The sequence below is a fragment of the Balaenoptera ricei genome, chromosome 15, assembly GCF_028023285.1.
Source record: "Balaenoptera ricei isolate mBalRic1 chromosome 15, mBalRic1.hap2, whole genome shotgun sequence".
Taxonomy (NCBI): Eukaryota; Metazoa; Chordata; class Mammalia; order Artiodactyla; family Balaenopteridae; genus Balaenoptera; species Balaenoptera ricei.
The window spans coordinates 26,722,210-26,741,132 of NC_082653.1; the positions used below are offsets into that span (position 1 = coordinate 26,722,210).

General features: G+C 38.0%; 1 protein-coding gene across 1 annotated transcript in view; it reads right to left on the reverse strand.

The window, feature by feature from the left end:
- Positions 1–18,923, reverse strand: part of ASXL1 (ASXL transcriptional regulator 1) — a 68,055-nt gene that overhangs the window by 40,257 nt on the left and 8,875 nt on the right. The window lies entirely within an intron of this gene.

Here is an 18,923-nt window from a genome sequence, read left to right on the forward strand (position 1 = left end):
CTGGAAGAAATTAAGAGCTCAATAAATGCTGACTATAATATAATCACCTAATTCAACCCCTCATATTATATTTTTTATTTTTTTATAAATTTATTTATTTTATTTTTGGCTGCATTGGGCCTTTGTTGCTGCGTGCGGGCTTTCTCTAGTTGCGGCGAGCGGGGGCTACTCTTTGTTGCGCTGCACAGGTTTCTCATTGCGGTGGCTTCTCTTGTTGCGGAGCACAGGCTCTAGGCACGTGGGCTTCAGTAGTTGTGGCACGTGGGCTCAGTCGTTGTGGCTCGCGGGCTCTAGAGCACAGGCTCAGTAGTTGTGGCGCACAGGCTTAGTTGCTCCACGGCATGTGGGATCTTCCCAGACCAGGAATTGAACCTGTGTCCCCTGCCATTGGCAGGCGGGTTCTTAACCACTGTGCCACCAGGGAAGTTCCCAACCCTCATATTATAGACGATGAAACTGAGGCTCAAAGAATATAAGTAATTTATCCAAAGTCATCCTATTAGTTAATGACTAAAAGTCCAGTCTCTAGGATCAGCCTTTCCCCTACTCCCTGACCACCACAGACACAATTTCCTAATGACTCACTAACTTGTTTAAAACAGAACAAAAACGGGAAATACATTTCTGGTTCTTTTCCTAGTTATGTCCTAATATGCCTAAAGGAAAAATATCCCCACCTCACACAAACAGCCACAAACAGGACATTTTGTGGAACTTCACCAAAAGTTTAAGATGAGAAAGGAGGATAAGAACGTGAGATCTTGGTCTGAGCTAAAGATAAGATAAACAGACTGATCAGAGAGGAATATTAGGAGAGATAATGAGAGACTGTCATCTAGAATATATACCTTGATTCTGTCATGGTAAGAGAAAAGACAGGATTACTATGAGAAAGTGGTAACGTGATCTAGCAGCTGACTGCATGTAGAAGAAGAAAAAGAAGTCAGGAGTAACTCAGGTTTTGAGTCTGGGTTACTGAGAAGACAGTGAGGGTGTAGACAGAAACAGGAAACATAACAGGAAGGATGACTTGGGATGTCAGGAAGAGGACACGAGATGAAGAGAAAGGTGAATCTGTGATACCGGTGGAATCTTTGCATGGAAATGTCCTTTTGGGTGTGCGGATCTGGAGTTCTTGAATTACAGACAGAAACCTGGGCATCTGCCCATTCAGCTGTGATAGCTGGAGATTAGATCACTAGGGACTTCCCTTGCAGACCAGTGTTAAGACTCTGTGCTTCTATTGCAGGGAGCGTGGGTTCGATCCCTGGTCAGGGAACTAAGATCCCACATGCCGCGTGGTATGGAGTAGATCACTAAAAGAAAAGTTGAGGTCTATCCCAAGATATACCTAAATTCAGAAAACAACACTGGGCCACTGCAGCAATTCTTTCCCATAAGAACGGCTGATGAGAAAGAACTGTGCTACAACACAAGGCCATCAAAAGCACTCTGATCAAACTATAAAGAGCCCATTAATGATGTCAACTGATATATCCTTGCAGTCTGACACAGTGCTTTCTGTGAGCGAGGTGAAACAATCTCAGTGACACCACAGCTGCATCACTAGTAGCACCATTCTGACAGAACCCAGAAACTTCTATGTTTTATTGAGTAACACCTGTTGTACAGGATGTAACTGCAAGTGAGCAAATGTGTCACGGATCTTCCAGTGAATATGGCAGACAGGCCTGACACAGCAACACTCGTTTCCCAATCCAAATACACAGAAAAACTGTGCAAAATACAACACATACACAAAGGCAAGCCCAAAAGCAAGAAAGGGAAATTCCCTGATGCTAGAAACAAGTTACCAGGCCAAATAACTCATAGGGCTACTAAAACCAGACACAGGGCTTAGGGCTTGGGACAGGTGTTTTAATGCCTGAAAGAAACTAAGAGACAAGAAATTGAAAATGAGTCAAATGCATAAAATACCAAAAGCCGCGAAAGAACTACACAGGAATAATATGAACTCCCATTTCCAGTCCATGAAAAAGAAGTATGCCATATGCCAGAAGTCAAGAGGTGAAAAAGTCACCTCTGAGAAAATGAAACCCCATTATCACAAGTATGAGTTCCAAAAATCACTGTACCCAAGCAGTCCAGGAACGCCAAGCCAAGAAATTACCCTAACCACAGGAATCACACTGCAGACACCTGCCGGGTTCAGCAGAAGCTCCAGACTCTTACAGGGACACCTCCACAACTTGACTCACATAAAAAAACAAATCCCACAGATGATAAACCTATAAGTCAAAATTAAAAACTATATAAAGAAATGAGCCCTCAAAGACAGGAAGGATTTTCAGCAGACACAACAAACAGACAAACTCAGGCCTCCAGATCTAAGTAAAGTAGAATAAAGAGGCTTTTAAATAATTATTTTAAAAATGTACAGAAAGAAAATTAGAAAGAAAAACCACAAGACAAGAACAGGATAGAATGAGAATACACAAATTTCAAAAAGAATCAGGTAAAAAATCTAGAAATAAAAATGTGACTATAAAGCTGAATGCTCAGTCAAAACTAAAGAATTAGTAAACTGTATTCTTGATCTGAAATAATCTCAGAATGTAGCACAAAAAGATACCGATGGAAAGTATGGAAGACAGAATGAGAAGTTTTAACATGGTGAAATACCAATAAATATCAACAACGGAAGAGGAAGCAAGAAAGATTATATTCAAAGACATACTGACCAAAATTGAACACATGAGTTTTCAGATTGCCAGGGTAATTTACTCAAATATACACTATAGCAAAACTGCAGAACAATAAAGACAAGCAAAAGGTAGTAAAAGCAACCAAAAGAAAAGAATGATTATAAACTAGCAACGGACACCAGGCTTCTCAAATGCAACAATGGATGCCAGAAAACAAGGGAATGACATCTTCCTATGAGGGAAAATAACAGTTAACTACAAATCATTACACAAGTAAAACGCCATCTAAGAGTAAAAACAAAGAGGACTTAAAATACAGAAAGGTAGTTTATTACTTACAGATCCAAACTGGAAGTGCTAGATAAATGATGTACATTAATACAAAAGAAAGGAAACAGAGAATGAAGGAATGGGATGCAAGAAGCAATGGTAAACCAATAAATTTGGAATATCTCAACATAAATACTAACTTTTAAACATTTTTTAATGCCTGTCTTTGAGAGAGCTAAAAGTAAGGTGGAACTAGAGAAGAGCATGGGAGAGATGAAACACTGAGAATTAAAACACTTGAAAATGCAATTATCGTTCATGAGGAAAGATAGATATTCAGTTTAGGCTGTGAGTATTCATGGTGAAAAACGTAAAGGTACCCTATATGATGGAAAGAGAATAAATAACTTCCAAGCCAGCAGAGGGTAAAAAAGAGGAATTTTAAAAGCGAGTCACGCTACAACATGGATGAACCCTGAAGACATTATGCTAAGTGAAATAAGCCAGTCACAAAAGGATAAATTCTGTATGATTCCACTTATATGAGGTACTAGAGTAGTCAAAGTCATAGAGACAGAAAGTAGATAGAGTACTAATACAGAACACAGACAAGTAAAAAAATATATACTGTTAAAGCACAGCTTAAACACTTAAAAAACTGACCATAATATTAAGCCAGAAGTCTCAACAGAATCCAAAACACACATACCACTTCTTTGACACTGATTTAATAAAATGGAATGGGAGGTGGGAAACACAATAAATATATTTGGAAACTTATAAAAAACCACTTTAATTCATGAATTAAATAAGATTTCATAATAGAAATCTCAAAATATTTAGAACTGAAGAAATATTTTAAAAGTACACATGTTGAAACCTGTGGTGCCAGGTACACCAAAAGGGTACACAGAGTAGATACACTCCTTCTCAATCTATCTGGGTTAAAGGACCAGTTTTGGTTTTTTCCCCCAACCCATCGAAGACCAGTATGTGGTCCCACTGAACAGGACTAGTCCACGTGACTCACTGTGCAAGCCTGAAAACACCCAAGCTGATCTATACACTGTTCTAGAGTAGGGATGAGTCCACCAATCACACTCAGGTGTTGTGGCAATGTCAAATTGCAATAAAAGTTTCTAAACATTCCAAATTTCTGTACTTAGCTCATCACAGATAGGAACAATAGTTCACAAACTGAGAGCAGTCTGTGGATCACACTTTGATTATTACTGGCAATGGTAAATCCACAAAATACAGTGCTAAACATCTGTCAAGAGGAACAATGAATAGCTCTATAATATGGCCATGTGATCTCCTGGACATACTGTTAAGTAAAAAAATAAAGTGGGGAAAAGTGTGTAACGATGCCATTCTAAAAAAGGAGGATACAAATACAAATACGTTATTTGTTTATATTTCTGAAAAGGAAGGAAAATAACAAAAAATAAATTAAATAAAATGCTTACCCACAGGGAAAAGAAGCAGGTAAAGGAGATTGGAAAGGAGAAAGAATTCATTAAATGAACACTGTGCTGTGTATTTAACCATAAATATTTTACATCATTATATAGCAAAATTAAAATTTATAAATGCAATCTCTAAAAGTAGGTAAAACGAATAAACCAAACTGTGTATCAAGCTGATGGCATAACCACACACAAATGAATTATTTCAAGTGATTTTTAAATTGCAGTGATGTGTTAAATCCCTAGTAAGATATACCTAAGGCCAACAACAACAACAAAAACCCTTTAGAGTATTCATATTGGTGGTGGTAGTGCTGGTATTGTTATTCTGAGATTATTGGAAAAAGCAAATGAGTAATTATGTGGTTTCACCGGGAACCAGAATTTCCACGTAAGAAAGGAGGTATACATGTAAAACTGAAAAAGGTCAAGCAAAAAACCTATAGTCTTGAATTGGAATTATCAACAAGAACTCATGAAACAGTTTATCTTCAAAAAAAAAAAAAATACACACACACACACATATATGGGGCATCTCAAGCAGAGCACAGCAGTTTCCTGAGCTGAGACACGAATCAAAGTTCTGGTTGGCTAAAATGGCTTGACGTTGCACAACAGAATTCCAGAGAGAAGGAAGCTTTGCAGAAAAATCTGCATAGGGTCTCTGCATATGTATACGGTGAAATTCCATTAGGCTGGGCAATGAATGGCTGAGTAATTCCCAGAGGTAATTCCACCAAACAGAAGGCCTAGAGACTTAGGAGTTAACAACTAGTCAGAGTGGAGGGACATTGTTAATCATGGGAGGCATTTGGTAGAGACCCCAGAAGGGAAGTATCTTAGTAGGAGAGTTAAATCATCCTTAGAGAAAAGGCTACTCTGACCTGCCCTAACAAAGCTTAAAAACAAGCCTCAAAGGGAGTAAACTAATCCAAAGGGAGTAACCTAATGACTTGCCAAAATAAAGCCCAACACTCTTGAAAGGAAGACAGACTGTAGCACTGAACATTGTAAAATTCACATTGTCAGTATCCAAACAAAAACTATTAGATATGCCAAGAAGCAGGAGAATATGACTCACAAGCAGAAGAGTCAACAGCAAAAGACCCAGAAATGACAGAGATGGAATTAGTAGACAAAGACTTAAAACAGCTACTATAAATGCATGCACTATGATCAAGGATTAAAAGAATGAACACAATGAGAAAAAAGGAAGATATAAAATAAGAAAAAAATGGAATTTCTAATGATGTAAAATACATTTTCTGTAATGAAAAATTCACTGGATCAGATTAAAAGCAAATTACATACTGCAGGAGAAAAGATCAGTAGCAACAGAAAGTATTCAAAATGAAGCACAGAGACAAAAGATTGGAAAAAATTAACAGAGCATCAGTGACCTGTGGTATATTATAAAGTGGTCAAAAATACACGTCATCCCAGAAGAAACAGGACAGGAAAAAAAAAAATTAAAGAAAAAAATGGCTGAAAATATTTCAAATTTGACCCACAGATCTGAGTTCACCATGGTACCTCATAACCAAATTGTCAAAACCTATAATACAGAGAAAAATCTTCAAACCTGCAACAGAAAAAAGAGGGACACATGTAAGAATTACCACAAACTTTTCATCAGAAACTACGCAAACCAGAAAACAAAGAATTGGCATCTTTAAAATGCTGGGGGGGTGGGGGGGACCTTTCAATGTATCTAGATAAAATAGCCTTCAAGGCAAAATAAAGACGTTGTCACACAAGGAAAAGCTGAGAGAATCTGTCACAGCATATCTGCACCACAGTACTGTTAAAGAGAGTTCTTCAGAAGGAAGGAAAACAGTAACAAATGGAAACCTTGACCTCCACAAAGAAATGAAGAATACTAGAAATGGTAAATATGTGGGTAAAATAAGACGTTTCCCCCCATTTTTAAATTTCTTTACAAGAATTGTTTAAAGCAAAAGTAGTAATGCTTTGTGAAGTGTATAACCTATATAGAAGTAGAATGTATGAAAAGAATAGCACAAAGGCTAGGAGGGGGTAAGTGGAAGAACAGCATCACAAGGATGCTGCATTTTATGTGAAATGTATAATACTATTTAAAGGTAGTCTGTGAGAAGTTAAAGATGCATTTTGTAAATAATAAAGCGACCTCTGGGGAAAAAACAGATACAGTTAATAAGCTAACAGTGATGATAAAAGGGAATATTAAAAATACTCAATCCAGGGGTAAGGTGGGGGTGGATAAATTAGGAATTTGGGATTAACAGATACACACTACTATATATAAAACAGATAAACAAGGGCCTACTGTATAGCACAGGGAACTATATTCAATATCTTGTAATAACCTATAATGGAAAAGAATCTGAAAAAGAATAGATATATATGTGTATATATAGCTGAATCATTTTGCTGTACACCTGAAACATTGTACATCAACTATACTTCAATAAAAAAATTTAATAAATGTCTCAAAGAAATATGAATCAAAAATAAAAATACTCAATCCAAAAGAAGGCAGGAAAAGAAAAAAAGGAAAATAGGACAAAGAGAAAACAAAGAGCTAGATGGAAGACTTAATCCAACCTTATCACAGTAATTACACTAAATGTACATGGTCCAAGCATCCTAATTAAAAGGTAGAAATTATTAGACTGGATAAAAATAAATAAGATCCAACTAAAACTATAAAGAAATCTAAAATATGAAAGACATAGACAGGTTAACAGCAAAAGGATGGAAAAAATATACCATGCAAAAACTAATTATAAGACAGTTGGATGGGCTATGTCAATAACAAAATAGACTTCAGGGAAAAAATAATATTGCCGGGGGAAAAAAGAAAAAATTTTACTAAAGAACAAAAAACTTGAATGTAAGATTATACAGCCACTTTGGAAAACAGGTTGGCTGTTTCTTAGAAAAGTAAACAGTAATTACAACACAACTCAGCAATTCCACTCCTAGGCATCTACCCAAGAGGAATTAAAACGTTTATCACAAGACTTGTCTACAAATATTCATAGCACTACTCTTAGTAGTCCAAAGAAGAAAACAACCCAAATGTCCATCAGCTGAGGAATGAATAAGCAAAACATGGTAGATCCATACAATGGGATATTATTCAGCACTGAAAAGGAACAAATTATTGATATACAGTAGTCCCCCCTTATCCACGGGGAATATGTTCCAAGACCCCCAGCGGAAGCCTGAAACCGAGACAGTACCGAACTCTCTCTCTCTCTCTCTATATATATATATATACTCTGTTTTTTCCTATACATACACACCAATGATAAAGTTTAATTTATAAGTTAGGCACAGTAAGAGATTAACAACAACAGTAATAAAACAGAACTATAGTAAGACTTATGTAGATGTGGTCTCTGTCTCAAAATTATCTTATTGTACTGTACTCACCCTTCTTCCTGTGATGATATGAGATGATAAAAAGCCTACATGATGAGATGAAGTGAGGTGAATGATGTAGGCATTGTGACGTAGTGTTAGGCTACTACTGACCTTCTTCAAGAGGAAGATCATCTGCTTCAGGTAATCCTAGATCACTAAGCCATGACAACATCAGTGGTTGGATGCCAGGAGGAGATGAGGTCGATGGCTGGTGATCACGGGCGGGACAGCACAGGATGGCTCAAGATTCCATCACACTACTCAGTACAGTGTGTAATTTAATACTTATGAATTGTTGACTTCTGGAATTTTCCATTTAATATTTTCAGACTGCAGTTGACCACCAGTTACTGAAACTGCAGGAAGTGAAACCTCGGGTAAGGGGGAACTATACTGTACATTACAAGATAGCTAAATCTCAGATACCTCACACTAAGCGAAGGAAGCCAGATTCAAAAGGCTACATAATGTATAAATCCATTTATATGACATTCTGGAAAAGGCATAACTGCAAGGATAGAAAACAAATCAATGGCTGGCCAGGAGCTGGGGTCGGGAGAGGAACTGACTACAAACAAGCAAGGGGGTAGTTTCTGGGGTGATGGAACTGTTCTATATCTTAATTATGGTGGCAGTTACACATCTGTATGTGTCTGTCGCAACTCAAAGGACTATAACCGGAAAAGGGTGAATTTTACGGTACATAAATGTAAAACGGAATTTTTAGGGGAGGGAGAAGCATGTTTTAGCAAAAGCATTTACTGGAGCAACTGCATTCAAGACACGTATGGCATACCTTTAAATAGCACTGTTAAAATGCCAAATAAAATGTCCAAACAAATGTGAACTAAAAAAAAAAAAAATGAATTTTTAAAAAAAACTCATAGAACTGTACACTAGTACACTGTACACTAGTACATCAAAATGGGTGAATTTTACTGTAGGTAAATGATACCGTAATTTAAAAACAGAACAAAAATACTTATTTACACCCACAATACTCAGGCTGTGGAACAACAGGAATTCTCATGTACTATGAAAGCAATGTAAATTCATATGATTACTTTACAAATTCATACGATTACATACGAAAAACAGCTGTACTACCTAGTCATGATGATTAGGTGCAAAACCTCCTGGTTAGTCCCATTCCTAGCAATGTATACACCCTAGAGAAGCTACCGCACACATGCGCCAAGAGACGTACAAGAGTATTCAATGCAGCAGTGTTTGTTACAGCGAGAACTAGAAACAACCCAAATGCACACCAAGAGCAGAATGGACAAAGAAATCGTGAAATATTCAAACCATAAGACAGCATATAGCAGAAAATATGATGTATTTCAATTAAATGCACCAACACACATCAAGCTCAGAAATGATAAGCACAAAAGCAGCAAGTGAGAGAAAAATACATACAATGTGATTCCATTCACATAAAGATATTTTTAAAGCATGTTCAGCAATACATACACATGTGGGTAAACCTGGAAATAAAAGCAAGGTAATGATTAATATGAAAATTAGAATAGTGGTTATCTTCCACAGCGAGAGAAAGGGATGTGCACAGAGGTTTCAAAGAGTGTAGAGGATGTTCTGCTCTTGAGCTGGCTGGTGGATACAGGAGTGTGCAGTTTATTTCTTAGTTATTATTATCTAAAATAACAAAATTTGCATATATTCTCTTCTGTATAATTTATATATTTCACAATTTCAAAAAGTTAAAAACAACATATTCTCAAAGTAAGACACATCACACCCAGTAGGTTTCATAGGCATGTTCTACCAAAAAAACCAAATAATCTCTGTCTTAAAGAGACTACTGCAAAGAATCAACGGAGGGAAAACAGCGCAGCTTGTTTTAATACCAAAACACGGCAAGGTTTGAAATCAAAATATCAGATCGGTCACTTACGAATATAGATGTAAAAATCCTAAATAAATTATTCATACTCTAAATCCAACGATGTGTTATTTAAAAGAAAACCATGTCAAAGTGACATTTACCCTAGGAATACAAGGATGCTTGAGCACTGGAAAAAATTCTACTGAACTAATTCACTATATTACCAAATTAAAAGAAATAAACTATGATTCATTTACTCACACAAATACTTACTGAGTACCTACTTTTTTCCTAGGGGCTGAAGAGACGGCATTAACTAAAATTAAAAACTCCTCCCCTAGAGGACTAGTTGTAGTCAAAGGAGACATACAATAACAATAAACAAAACATATATAATATGGTGTATCACACAGTGATAAATACCAAGAAAAAAAACGTAAGGCAGGGAACAGGGGGACTGGGAGAGCTATGCGGTGTGGAGGCATCAGGGTGCAATTCGAGCACAGACTTGAAGGAGGTGGGGGAGCGAGGCATGAAGGTGTTTGGGGGAAAGCACTGCAGACAGCTGAAGCAGCATGGGCAAAATCCCGGAGACGAATAGCGACAGCATGTTAAAGGATCACCAAAGAAGCCACTGTGTTTGTCAAGCAGAGTGAACAAGGGGAGAGAGTAAGAGGAAGAGAGATGGGAGTGAGGGTGGGAGGAAGATGGCGAAAGGGCACTGTAAGCAACTCCAAGGATTTCGGCCTTTACCCTGAGTGAAGCGGGGTGGGAGGAATGACACAGTCTGACTGAACTTTTAAAAAAATTTCCTGGCTCCAGTGTTGAGGAGGGTGGCAAGAGCAAAGTAAGGAGACCAGTTAGGAAGCTACTACAGTAATCTAGGAGATACTGAAAAGACCCAAGCAGATTCATCCCCTAAATTCCAGACAGGCTCAGAACTTAAACCAGGTACATGGCAGACAAGGATGAGGTATGGAATTGAGAACGTGAGAATTGCTAAGTCTACATTAGGAGGAGATGGACACCCTTACTCCAGTACCATACATCTAAGTGACAACCACTACCTACTGCTGCAGGAGACAAGTGAAGCCACAAAACCACAATACACTGAATTTCCCGCTAATATTTAAGAGTCAAGAATAGCCCTCAACCAAAAATCATCAGACATTTGAGTAAGACATGCGGAGTGAAAAAAGACCCACACTAAAGCATATAATCATGGAAATAAGATCCTAAAAGTTTTCAGGGAGAGGCAATAGAAAAAAAGAAGGCGGGCAAACACAGAATATCAGGAATCAATACGGCACTAGATTTCAAAAGCAACACTGGACATTACTTTTTCTTTCTTTTGAGAAAACAAAGCTTACACTTTGGAGGTTTTCAAACACTCCATTCCCTGAAAAAGAGATCCTCATAAACATTCTGTACTACATGTTTCAATTTTAATACTAACAATTACAATTCTGAACCAATTCAACTGTTTGGCATAGAGAACTGCTACCAATCAAGTCATAACAACCTCCTTCTATGCTTTTTCCACTGCATTTATCTAACAAACATTTTTAAGCACCTACTATGATAGATGCTGAGGATATAGACCAGAACAAAATAATACAGATTCTCTGCCCTAAGGCCTGATCACGAGAGACATCAAACAATCACCCAAATAATTATATGATTATAAAGTTGTAAGTGAAAAGAAGTAAAGTTCAGGGCACAACAGGAAAACCCAATTTAGAGAGAAGGCTCCTCTAAGGGACTGAGATTTAAGTTGATACCCATTAAGTTGAGCCAGGCAGAAATGGAGAGAAGAGAGTTCCAAATAGGAGACCCTAAACCTGGAAAGAGCTTAAGGAATTCAAAGAACTGAAAGAAGGGCAGTGTGGCTGAGCAAGGTTTGGATTTTTTGGTAAACACCACAGGAAACCACAGACTTGAATCAAACAGAAATGTGTCATGATCAAATTGTTTTTTAAAAAAACCCCTCTGGCTGCTTTGTGGATTACAAAAGAGCAAACTGGATTCTAAGGAGGCAAAAGTGAAAACAAGTAGACTAGGCAGGAGCTCTTCCAGTAGCTAGCATACAAGGATAGCTTAGACTAAGGTGGCAGTGGAAATGCAGACCAAAAAAAAAAAAAAAAAAAAGTAGTTTTAAAAGAATTGTCAGGAGTTAATTTACCAAAGAAAAGCTGGCATAAAGAGCCAAAGAGAAAACTAAAACAAAAGGATTACCTGACTGAAAGGCACACATTTCAAAGCCCATCTAGTACAACTGAATCGAAGAAGACAGCATCTTCCAGAAGAAAATAGACATCTTTTTGGCTCCCTATTCTTCTCCTGCCTCATGATGGACAAAGAATTTGAAGTTATTCTTCCAGAAGAAAATAGCCATCTTTTTGGCTCCCTATTCTTCTCCTGCCTCATGATGGACAAAGAATTTGAAGTTATTCCTTCAGAACCTTGAGTATGCATCTCACCTATTTGAGAGCCAACTCATTTGGTAGAAACTTAGAATATCCTGACCTGTCCTCCAGGTGTTAAATACCAACCTCTCAAATAACCAAAAACGTGACTTCATACCATTTACTTAAACTCTCTCAGGCTGTTTCCCCCATTAGTACAGGAGTAGGAAACATATTTATGTTTCAAAAGACCAATATGAGCAGTATGATGCCTGTCTGGAATATAGTTAGCACTCAATTAAGCATGTTTCCATCTTTTCTACCAGATTATCTAAACTAGAATAAGAAGCAACTTTCTTACACTAAACAAGTTCCTCAAACAACCCTCCCAAAAAGTCTGATATGAAGGATTGAGAAGAGATCAAACGCAGTTTTCATACTGGCTGACCATAGAAAAGTTTAAGCATTTTTCACACACAGTCCCAAGGAAGCCTGAAGCACATACAAGCTCCTCATTTTCCTAGAACCCTGATGCTTTAAAATCACACTTAAAAAATGTTTATAACCTTTTTGTTAAAAATATATATACTGCTTTAGAAACCTTGAAATCATCATCCTGCCACCCCTCTGAGCTACAAAAAATAATTCCAGTGGTAGTGCTTTCCAAACCTCTGTTCCCTGACCTTTATCGTTTACCACTTCATTCTTACAGGGCTTTGAACTTCAGGAGGTAGCAGGACAAAAGGCTGCTCACCTCTTAGGCAAAAGAGCCTGACCAGGGCTCCATTAACAATCAAGTTCTCTTTTCTCCCTGAGCTTGCTGAATATCCTGTCAGACAACAGAATACCCCATTTTTCAAAGGTGGATCCAGGCGGCCCTTGAGAATTACTCCAATAAGGAAACTTTTACCAACTGACGGGTCAAAGCCTCCATCAAGACCAAACTACTGCTACCATTAACCAGAGTAAATGGTACTGCTCTACTAAGTAGGCCTTCTATGCAGTACAGAGTGGGAAAGGGTTTGCAATAAAACAGTCAGCCTCCAGTAAATACCGAATGCATCACAAAAGAACAGGAAAGAAAAATATCCAGGGCTGACTTACTTTTCACACAAAATAGTCTAGATGCTAAAATGTGAGCACAGGAAGGATCTTCACTGAATTTTCACTCTAGGAGGTTTTCAACAGAGCTCCTGGGTCTGGGAAAGATGCCTTGGGTGCTTGGGGAATGGGATGGGGATGGCAGAATCCATGAGAGATGGAGAAGCGGGGTCTTCATGTTTGTTTCAACCAGAGGAGTTTCACAGTCATCTACATCACGCAGCTCCATTTCATGATATAAAAGGTTTTACACCTGAAGTATTTAAACGGCCAATCTATTTCAACTTCTCAGTGTTAGAGACAAAGAAGTATAAATGGAGATATTCCATAGGACCTGAGGCACTATGCTGGACCCCAGACCTCAAGCTGACTCCAGTGCTCTTACTACCACCGTATACCACTCACTCTGGTACAGAAAAGAACGACCACGATCAGAAATGCCAATATGATTAATGCAGAGGGCAGAAATTCAAACCAACCGCCCATAACTGAAGAGTATACATCTAAGGATATGAAAAGCTACTTTTGCTTAACAATTATAAAAATTTTCATTACAAGAATAAAACTAACATTCTGAGAAATATCAAGGAACTCATAAGACGCTTCAAAAAGATGAAGTAACCAAAGATCCTAAAACCTGAAGAAAAACTCTTTATTCTGAATTGGCATAATGAAAATAAATCAAACTCAAAAGGTAGGGCCGTGGGTTCTAGTCCCAACTCGCCCAAATGCATTTGTTGCAAGGACACATGGTCATGGATAAACCTAATCTGTTAGAAGTTCAGTTTTCTACCTGCAAAATGCAAATGAACCGGATGATTTGAGAGCCCCTTCCACAGTAAAATTCTAGGATTCTACGCACTAGAAAGATCATATATTTGATAAAGCTAACACGGACTATAAGAGACATCATCTAAAAACGTCACTACCATTATATATGAAAGAAGAAATTCTTTTTTCTAACAAAGATGATGACCAAAGTTCAAAACTAAAAAGCATAACATGATATCTAAAAGATACCTAAAACATTCAAACTGTTTCGAATGGCTCAGTTTCTGCCTTCAGCAATTAGAAGAACCACATTATGGCCACAGCCTGAGAAAGATTTATTTCTTTTTTTTCTTTTTTGCCACACCACGCATGGCATGTGGGATCTTAGTTCCCCAACTAGGGATCAAACCCACGCCCCCTGCACTGGAAGCGTGGAGTTTCAACCACTGGACCACTGGGGAAGTCCCAAGATTTATTTCTAGTGTCAGCAGATTCTTTCACAGATTAACGTAGAATTGCTCTAAAGACAGCAAGAAAAAAAAAAGGGTTCTTAGAAGTTGCCTTGCTGAGAAGAAAAAATAACCCAGAATATGCATATTCTATAATAAAACATATAAAAGAAAGGTAGACTACAAGGAGAACTAGTTGGCTTAAGATCTTGATGATGCTATCTTCTACCTTCCATTCAGCCAATATTTATTACATTATGTACTATTTGCCAGACACAGGAGATACAGTGAAAACCAAGTCCCTGCACTGACATTCAAGTGGAGGGAGGCTAATGATAACCAAGTAACCAAACAAACAAGGTAGGACTGTGAAACAACCAAAACCCTCATAGTGTTGTGGAACTGGAACTACCGTTAGAGAAAGCCTCACTGAGAAGATACTTTTGGACTAACAACCAAATGACAAGAAGTTACCCCAGAGCTTTCCAGACAGAGGGGCTAGCAAGTGCAAGGGCTCTGAGGTGGACACAAGTTTGGGGCCTTTGAGAAACAGAGTGAATGAAGGCCAGGGTGGCTGAAGTATAATGACCAAGGAGAAGGTGCCAGGAGAGATCAGAGAGGTAGGCAAGGGCCAAGCAGGATAGTGGTATGATATGACTTGTATTTTTAGAAGCCCACTTTGCTTGATGTGCACCTATCAAAAATCAAAATGGATTCTGGTACTGCCTTGCAAATGACAAACCCTATGATTTGACTGTATGGAAGTCTCCTCAGTATTTAATGGTAATATAAATAGTTCTGGAATCACTGCAAGTGTGGAGTTGTATGTGAAAAATTTAATTGTAGATCTATAAATAACATTGTGAAACTGCAAAAATTACCTCCCTCTCTTCCTCCATTTGCTTTTCTTTTATTTGCAAACAGTGAATTTTAATGGATGGATACTTTAAGTGTAGTCATTTATTTTTTTACCAGGAAGATTTTTTAATACTTTATAAATATATATTCTACATATTAAAAAGATTCAACTGGACTTGTTAATTGAATTAAAGGACCCCCTAAGGCTGAGCCCTATATCACTACATGAGGTATAATAAAGTGCAAATGGCCATGACACCTTGACTTGAGCATCATTCCACAATAAAATTGAACAATGTTCAGATGACTGCAATCATGCCTGACAGTGAGTGCTGCAGTGACCACTCACCAACCCAGGTTAAACTCACCAATGACACAAACACCTAGTCACAAAAGCAAAGTAGTTCAGCATGAAAGTCATAAAAATGTAGAACACTACAAAGGAGCTCTCACTGGTTTTACAAGGATAGGAAATTCCAAGTGTAAAAAACAATATAAATCCCACCTCTAACCAGGCAATGATGAACACTGACAGCTGACTTCAGGAAAAGCTTAAGAAAAGCAATTCAAAACAAGAATTCAAAGCATGGATAGATTTCATCTATCCCACACATCCCTGAGGACTAATTCTAAGGCCTGATGCAAGCATCTACATATAAAGTGTCAAATGTACCATCACATTACCCAGAACAACTTTTATCAGAGAAGGAACCCTGTGGCATGCCCCTAAAGACTCCAGCTTATCAGTAAAGCTTTGGTAACCATAGATAAGGTCACACAAATGTATTCAGAACTGAGAAAACTCCTATTTTCAACTAAGTAGTGGAACCACATGGTTTCTGACCTTGATGGCCCACTAGAAGAGATTTCCAAGCAGTGGGAAGAAAAATACCAAGCCATTCTGCACATGCTTCTCCTTAACACATGAGAAAAACAGACCAAAAAAATGCCACAGGACTTCCCTGGTGGCGCAGTGGTTAAGAACCTACCTGCCAATGCAGGGGACGAGGGTTCGAGCCCTGGTCGGGGAAGATCCCACATGCCACAGAGCAACTAAGCCCGTGCGCCACAACTACTGAGACTGCGCATCTAGAGCCCGTGCTCTGCAACAAGAGAAGCCACCTCAATGAGAAGCCCGCGCACCGCAACGAAGAGTAGCCCCCGCTAGCCACAACTAGAGAAAGCCTGCGCGCAGCAACAAAGACCCAACTCAGCCAAAAATAAATAAATAAATAAAGGCATAAAGAATATTTTTAGAACTAGAAAAAAACTGAATATGGACTATATATTATATACTACCGTATCATTACATTTCTTGACTATAACAATGGTATTGTGGTTATGTAGGATAATGTCCTTGCTCCTAAGACATACATTCTAAGATATGTAGGGGTGAAGTACCAGTACTAGTTGAACACTTTTAAATGGTTCTGGGAAAAAAAGCATACATATGTAGAGAGGGATAAAGCAAATGTGGCAAACCTGTAACAATTAGGAAGAAAGCAAGATAGGTGGGGTGTTCAGTGTAGTACTCCAATTTTTCTGTAGGTTTGAAATTTCTTCAAATGAGGATAAAAAAGGAAAAAATGCACAACCTTGCACTTTATTCAGCAGACCTGGGTCCTCGGGTGATGAGGATGGTAATCAGCTGGTTCAGATTTTTGGTATCCTTTCTTATCCATTCCCAAATAACAATAAAGTAAATGCCTGCACAACTTCTGGAAGATAGCGTGGTGATAATGAGGCAATTAATAAGACTAATCGACACTTCACACTCTCAAGGAGCCCCGGGAGGGGCGGGGGCGGCGGTGGAGAATAAGGTGTGCCTGTATGTATCAATACCATCATGGCAAATATATTAACTGAACAAGCAGCAAAGTTATAAGGAAATTATAATCCAATTTTTTCAAACATCATTAACATAAATTATCATTTAGGTTACAAGTCGCAGAATTTATGGGCTACCTTCACTTTCTCTGTTGCATTTTACTTTCTGTTGCATTTGTACATATCGCTTTCTAACAGGTCAAAATATTAAAAGAGACACGCACAGATAGCACGCACGGATAATCAATCAAGCTAAAAGTCTACCAGGGACTTCCCTTGTAGCGCAGTGGTTAAGAATCTGCCTGCCAATGCAGGAGACACGGGTTCGAGCCCTGGTCCAGAAGATCCCACATGCCGCAGAGCAACTAAGCCTGTGTGCCACAACTACTGAGCCTGCGCTCTAGAACCCGCAAGCCACAACTACTGAGCCCACGTGCCACAACTACTGAAGCCCATGTGCCTAGAGCCCATGCTCTGCAACAAGAGAAGCCACCACAATGAGAAGCCCCTGCGCACCGCAACAAATACTAGCCCCCGCTCACCGCAACTAGAGAAAGCCCGCATGCAGCAACGAAGACCCAATGCAGCCAAAATAATAAATAAATAAATTTATTTTAAAAAAAAAAATTATTAAGCATGGACTATGCCAAGAATTCTGCCCAGAGACAAATTACAAGGACAAATGAAACTCAATTCCTATCCTTAAGGTATCCATAGAAATAGGTATTTCTCCTCCCTCTTAAAAGAGAAATGTTCCATTAACAGGCACATTTGTAACACATATAATACACACAACTATAACTATACATAATTACCTATAATTACAATATATATAATAATATATAATAGAAAAATGCCATTAATAAGCAATTAAGGATAAGGAACCTAAAGGAATATCATACAGGGTACCATTTATTAAGGACTGACTGTGTCAGGGAGGCATACACCACCATAAAGAGGGGTTAAATCTGTCCCAAGTTACAAAGCTAAATTTTGAACTCAGGGCTCTGACTCTTCCAAGGCTCAGTTCCTGACATTACATTATGCTGCCTTTTAAAGTCTGAAATACTACAAATAAAAACAATATAGAGAACAGCACAGATATCTGAACATAAGATACATCTGATGTGTACCTAAAGATCAAGTTTTATGACCACAGGTTATACAGTTGGTATTTGTTCAAGTGTTTAATTTTTAATTAAAGAAAACAAGTCTATCAAAACAAAACTAAAAGAGAAAAGTCTGTTTACGGACTACTGCAATTTATAACTACATTATGGAAGATTATAAGGATCAGCATCAAATTTTCAGTTTCTCACCATCAACAGGTCAACTATGTCTAAGTTAGGAGTCAGCAAACTACATCCCCAAGCCAAATCTAGCCCACTGCTTGTTTTTATAAATAAAGTTTTATTGGAACACACCCATGCCCATTCGTTTGTGCATTCTCTGTGGCTGCTTTCCTGCTTCAGTGGCAGAGTTGAATAGTTACGATAGAGACATTGTGGCCCACAAAACCTACAATATTTATTTTCTGGTCCTTTACAGAAAAAAATCTGCCAATCCCTGGTTTAAATGATGTATATCACAAATGGTAGAAAAATAATTAGCTTGTTCATTTCAGCTCTATTTAAGTTTATGAACTGAACCTGATTTAAGTTCTCTTCCTTTGTAATTAGTGTCACTTGGTAAATGCTGAGTTTTTGAATTTCCACAAGTATTTTCACATTTCAGTTATTTTCCATAGAGTAGGTCTTACTTGGCTGTTCAGTAATTTATCCTTCACATATTATTACAAACAAAACTATAATTAAGGCACATTTGCAATTACCCCCACACATACTTATCCC